The sequence below is a fragment of the Homarus americanus genome, unplaced genomic scaffold, assembly GCF_018991925.1.
Source record: "Homarus americanus isolate GMGI-L3 unplaced genomic scaffold, GMGI_Hamer_2.0 scaffold4060, whole genome shotgun sequence".
Classification (NCBI taxonomy): Eukaryota; Metazoa; Arthropoda; class Malacostraca; order Decapoda; family Nephropidae; genus Homarus; species Homarus americanus.
In genome coordinates, this window is record NW_024746161.1 from 3,712,372 (window position 1) to 3,720,061 (window position 7,690).

A 7,690-nucleotide genomic window follows, 5' to 3' on the forward strand; every position below is an offset into this window, starting at 1 on the left:
CGGACTAAGTAAATATTCAAGTTATGTTTGTGTTACAGTACTGTAGTCTAATTCATGCTTCGTGGGTATTTTTCTCCTATTATGTAATGTTTTGATAATGCTCCAGATAATTCAGAATGCTCTCAGGGGAACTCATAAGACTTGGGATAATGCCAAATGATCCCAATGTGGTCCCTATGTTGTCGTTATGCTACGGGTATATAAAAATGCTCACGACATATCTTAGTACAATCTAAGTGACTCAGAATCTTCAAACACGAGTCAGCATGTTCCAAATGACTCTATATTTTCCAGTATGGCTTTTTATACTCTGGGAAAGTCACAACACTCACTGAGACTCATCATGGTCGGGCTAACTTAAAGTAAAACATTTCGGTGTTACTTAAGTTCCTTGGTTGTAACTGAAATTGGATCCAGTGTTGTAAGTTACTCTATTCGTGGTAACCTAACCTATGTTAACCTACCCTACCCAAACATGACATAACCTAACCTCGCGTAGCTATTCCAAGCCTATTCTAATCTAATCAAGCGTAACTTCCTTGCCTAGCTTAACCTAACCTAATGTAACCTAACTTAAATTAATCTAATCTAATCTAACCTAACCAAAACTAGCCTAACCTAACCTAACCTAACCTCACCAAGTTTCAATGAAACAAGTCTATTTCTACACGTGTTTATATGTTCCTATTATAACTACCATTACCTCCTTCACTCAGAACCCTTTCAATGTGACTATATAACAAAACATTTAGTGTTATAAACAGAGATAAATGTAACGTTAAAAAAAATGCAAAGTAAAAAGTACATGCGCAGGTGAAAAAGGTCCGTGAAACCGACTGGTATTCCCCGGGAGGATGACCGCTTGACCTTTAAGCCTCATCCTTGACCTTGACCTTTGACACACCATTTTATTTAGTTATACGGTTCAAGCATGAACTTAGCATGCTTCCCAGATGGGCGCTGTAAACGCTTCTGCGCCTCACCTTGCACAGGATGTAAGGGGGTGCCCAATAAACTAGCCCCCCTCGGGGGCAATCTAAAATAAAATAAATCTAGTTATACCTTTAATTTGTTTGAAGTACCAGTTGTGTTTCTGTATATAATAATATCCACTGCCTCTTGACGTTCACACCATAGTGATACGTCCATACCACAGTACTACGCCTACATCACAGTACTACGCCCACATCACAGTATCACGCCCACATCACAGTACTACGCCCACACCACAGTATTACGCTCACACCACAGGACCACACCCAAATCAGAGTACTACGCCCACACCACCCATAGTGAATTCGTCCATCACTTTCACTAAATCACTTTCACCGACTCCGTTTTCTTCAGGTGACTTAACCATGAGTATGTGTCCCTAACCTAAGCTAACCTAACCTAACCTAACCTAACCTTAAGAGAGTTTTCAAAGCAAGTGTTCCTAGTTACTTTCACTGACAAGAATACTTAACCGTGAAATCTTAATACAAGGTCCTTTTTTTTTATTCGAGAACCATAAATTATCACTATATTTTTGGACGTACAATAAATAGGAACTTAAAACTTAGTAGAAATTAAGTCTGATCATTGCTAAGAACACTTATATTCTTTGCACGTCCTTAAGTATAGTAATTATTTAGGTTTCTTGAATAAAAAAAAGGACCTTGTATATTCTAAATGGTAAAATGAAGGCGTTAGTTTCCATTACTTTCGCTTTTCACCAGTTTCGCCATCAACTGGTATCCGTGTGGCCTATAAGCGCAGGGACAAGTAATTGAGGACTTGTAGTTTATATCTCCAGTTGACCCTGTAGTCCTGTACCATATACACCTGGAAGGGTCGGAGTGAATGCTAATATCCTGTACCTGTCGCTGCTCGGGCCAAAGACTTTAAAATGCAACAGTTAACTTGACCACTCGACCAAGACTACCAGACGCCTCAATTAACTCACGACTGGAGTGTGATAAAATGTGTAGAAAAAATCTAGAGGCCTTGAAAAATAAATTATGTTTATGTCCATCACAATAACTAGTGGTGAACTCATTCATTGTGACTTCACAGTGAGTCAACGCATGTTTACTGATAATTATAATCTGTCACTAACCCTCAGTGTTCACTCACCTGATAGGCCTCTACACCACAGCCTCCAGGAGTCTGAATGCAGTTGTAACTACAATATATTCCAAAAGCTACTAGTTGTTTTAACACTTTGAATTAGTCTCATAGAAATGTATATTTCGACTTAAAAAAACGATTCTCATAACAATTGTGCAAATATTTCTCATTTAGTTTCGGAAACATCACTAAATACCGTATATAAACTTATGCAATAAGTTGTCAGTGTGATGGCTGTCACACACAAACTTATAACAACACTGATGTATACATACAAGTACCTGCATTATAACAGTTTTATCAAATTACTAATTATAAGGAGAAAAGGAAAAGGAATTTAAAAAATATCACCTGTAAAGCTACTAACTATGAGCTTTGAGTTGTCTCTCCTGGTAAAATCAACTATGAATCTCCTTCACTATGACCAGGTAAGATAGTGCTGAGAAAATATTCCTCTCAAATTATTTTAAATTCTTTGTTTACATAAAAAAACAAACACATACTTTCTGTTACATTAATCTATACAAAATCGTGTAAAGAAACGGATTAAAAAAAAAAGGTTGTTTTTCAGGGACTTGATATTATGAGTAAGAGGTGTGGCAAAACAGTGTGAGGACAGAAGCTGACACCCTTCTTGCAGCAGCGGGGAGCTTGTCACGTCTTCACTGCTGTTCGGTTCATATTTTTCTTTGGGTTATTTACCGTCACCGGATGTCCCCCCACCCCCCCACCTCACACCGTTCCATAGCCACAAGACGTCAACGCCATGTCTGAACTCTGCTGTTCACACGACCAGATAACAACCCCTCCCGCGGTGTATGCTGAGGTTGTCTGACCGATGTGTGTATTGTACTGAGCTTCTCTGCTGTTAACATCAGGTGACCGCTGTAGACCCATGGCTTTAACGCCTTTCTTCACCCTTTTCACCTGTTCTGTTGTTAATTTTTCAACTTGTTTCCCCTTTCCACACATACACTTTGTGTGTGCGCGCGCGCGTAAAACCACAATGACTGCTTGTGCGTTAGCTATTGAAGGCCACAGTTTTGAAGAGAGCTGAAATTTGGCCCGGAGTTCGGCATGCCTCCCCCCCCCCCAAAAAAAAAGTGTACAGGTGAAATATTGTTTTTTTTTTTTATGGCAGGTGGAGATTCCCGAGAGCCACTCAGTAAAATACTTTTCCCTTACCGTCAACAACCCCCACCAGCACATACTTAACGCAAAATGCACTTTCCTATCCAGTCTAATGATTTGGAACTTCAATAAAAATTAAAACATTCATTTTATGAATCCAAACACCACAAACAACAGGTAAATAACACCAAAAGTGATGAAAAACATGATAACAAAATAGAAGCTCATCGTGGACTGGTTCACAGTCAGACATGGACCAAACAAAATAATTTAGTCTGTGTTTGCGTATTATTACACCTTTAGTTACGAGGAATCGTTTTATAACGCTTTGAGAACCACTACACTTGCCGCAGCTCCCATACAAGTGTTACGGAGATGGAATATTGAAGGCCTGGCACCCAAGGCTAGCCCCCCCTCCCTCCCTCATTAATAACACACCTACTTTTCTGTGCCTTTGCTATGCCTTTGCTAAGCACTGTCGCGGTTTTTAAGAGAGAGAGTTGAAAGCCAGTATACTTCTGTACTGTATATAGCCCCGAGTAATGTTCACGAACATCTATAACGCCAATCTCCACCTAAAACTGGGCTCCTCTTTGCATGACCACAGTTTTTAACATAGATAGATGACACTTGGTATTGTTATTTTTTGGGTATACCTGTAGCACTGAATGTGAGCAAGGAAAAACATTCATTATGAGCTGACCTCGCTATTCTGGGGGAGGGTAATCCATTCTGGTTAACTTAATAAAAAACAAACCCGGATAACACCAGGTATCCCAGTTAGTACACATATAAGTCGATACATACACACTCAGAAGATACATACACAGATATACAAACATAAACAAATACGAACACGTCTATACATACTCACAGATATATATATATATATATATATATATAATCACACACTTGTACTAGCACACACAACACACCGACACACACACACACTGCCCACACACACACACCGACACACACACACACTGGCCCACACACACACACCGACACACACACACACTGGCCCACACACACACACCGACACACACACACACACTGGCCCACACACACACACACCGACACACACACACACTGGCCCCCACACACACACCGACACACACACACACACTGGCCCACACACACACACCGACACACACACACACTGGCCCACACACACACACCGACACACACACACACTGGCCCACACACACACACCGACACACACACACACTGGCCCACACACACACACACACACACACGACACACACACACACACCACACACACACCGACACACACACACACTGGTCCACACACACACACCGACACACACACACACTGGCCCACACACCAGACACACACACACACTGGCCACACACACACCGACACACACACACACACACACACACACACTGGCCACACACACACACCGACACACACACACACACACACACACACCGACACACACACACACACTGGCCCACACACACACACCGACACACACACACGACACACACACACACTGGCCCACACACACACACATGGACAGGAAAATAATTTATAAAATGCATACATACATAAGACATGAACAAATACAAATGCATACATAAAATTAGGAAGCAAACGCTCACATGTATACACATACACCTGCGCTCGAACAAACACACGCGTATACACAATCACACACACACACACACGCACACAAACACACACACACACACGAACACACACACACGAACACATACACCTGCGCTCGAACACACACACGTGTATACACACTCACACACACACGCACACAAACACACACACACACACACACACACGAACACACATACACCTGCGCTCGAACACACACACGTGTATACACACTCACACGCACACAAACACACAAACACACACACACACACAGCACCTGAGCTAATATGGATTTTACAAAGTAGTATTAAAGAATACAACTGTCATTGTAGGTGTAAAGCCGAAACTTATACCACAAGGTTCACAATATTTTAAAACCCAGAAGAAAGGAGAGAGAGATACAACGGTTTATTATCAAACACTCTAATTGGGCAATGTTCATGACGCTGTTCTCAAGAAATGCTCCGATTGGTTTATTCACCTGACGTCACTTTACAATTTCACTGATAAGCATGTTCTAATTGGTTGAGTATATGACGTCATTGCATGACGTCAATGCTTACTGCTTTCCTATTGGTTGATCAGTATAACTAGTCAACCAGACGTGTAGAGAATGTCTGTCAGTTGCGTGTCGACGAATTTTCCTCTCTCAACTTGTCGTTGAGCCGGAAACCAATAAAACAGACTAAATCTTACTTAGTGACCCTAACTGAACCTCGATAAATTCCTGTCTTAGTAAAAAACGTAAATTCATTGGCAAAGTGTACATGACAGACACTCTCCCGATACCATGACACAAGTTGTTCATGTAACATGTAACAACTAATTACTGCTTGACAGCAAAATAGAGTTTCTTTTCTTTTAGTGACTGTTGGCTAATAGTCGACGCATAACAAATGTCTGGGGAGATTACAATTCGTACCGTCGTATAAAAAACCGTACAAGTATCATAGAGTTAGCCCAAGTGTGAAGTATATATGAGGTGTGTAGTCAGGGCACATCAGCCTATATTACAGGTATGGCATAGGTACATGAAATACAACACTAATTATACGCAATGGACATACGAGAGATTATAAACATCACTGAAAGATTAACACTATTGTAACACTAATTTAACAGGTACAAGTGAAGGGAAATAAGACCAAGAGTGTTAATGTTAATGTACTGTGAACCGAAGGTGAGTATGACGAGTAAAAGTGTTATTTAGAAACCTTATTTAGTGTTAGTCAACGACATATAACACGGAAACTGTGACATTATTCAGAGAAGGTTGGCAGAGTCAATATATAGCATCAGGTACTGTCTATAAAAATATAAATTAAAAAAATACTCCATCTGCATTCACCTGAGAGACTTGGGGTGGGGGGCGACATGATACAAGTGGACAAATGGAACACTACCAAGGAACGTAACACCAATACACCAATAAGTTTTAAATATTAGTTCGGCTGACATATGAGTGATAATAGAAACCGTCTCGTATGGGCCAATAAGCTTACTGCAGCGCGTTTTATCCTTATGGTCATTTTACTACACAGGTGTGAGAACACTGTTACACGGGACTAAGTAAAAGGTTGTATAACTTAAATCAGATCAAGATTAATTATAGAAAAAATTAAGATGCTAGAATGACTTCAGTATAGGAGTATCACAATATAAAACGGTATAATGAGTTATAGGAGTACCGGTATCAATATAGACTATGATAATTATTGATGATATATAAGGATATCAATATAAATAATAGTATACCAACAAAATATAGTATAGTATCTAAGTAAACCGCATTATATGATAAAAACACTGCACATTTATTAAACATTCGATCGAAAGTAAACCTGGCCTGCTAACCGATACTAAGGCAGGGGAGATATCGAAATAGTGACGTTGTCCCTATAATTTAATGTAGTAATCGCTGAAGACTGTTTCATGCTATCGTTTTTTATATCCCCAGAAAACCTTGTGTTACTATCGAATGAACCATTACGATGGCAACACTAAGTAAATTTTGGCCCAATTTCCACCCCAAATTTGTCATGTGGACCTTGTCATAAGTTGATTAAACCTAGAAAATTTCTTGCGAATCTGCTGATCTAGTCTCTAATTATAGTATTTCGAGGCAGGAGACTCTGGCAGACTGACAAGAAGGCAGATAGAACACAAACAATAAGAATACTATATTATATTGTTTTAGGGACAATTCGAACATCCTCCCATCTCAGCCTGTCCATGAATATCAAATATCAGTTCATGACCAAAACCATCAGGTACGCGGAGAGCTAAGTGTTCATCCATCGTCAAAACTACTAAACTCAGGGAACTCCCAGCCATTGTTTCGCTCGTTTTCACTTCCTATAATTACCAAGAAGAAGGAACGTCCACAACCACATTATGTACTCACTGTCGTGGCTTCAAGATGCTGACCTCTTCCGGATGTAAGATAACGAATTAATTGTATGTATTTGATTTTTTCTGTAAGCTGTTAAGAAGTTATTTAGCAAGGTGATAACTCGCTAGCTGCTTGTGATACCAACCCATTCTTAGCCTACTTTCAAGCTTTAATCCTTCTAATATGTACAAAAACAATATCTTGCACGGCAGAGGCAACCGCCCCTCAAAAAAAAAAAAAAAATATATATATATATATATATATATATATATATATATATATATATATATACATATATATATATATATATATATATATATATATATATATATATATATATATATATATATATATAAATCACAATGAAAACGTGATGAATAAATCTTGATAAAATCACACGGGACAATGCAGAGCAACCCGGTGCCTTG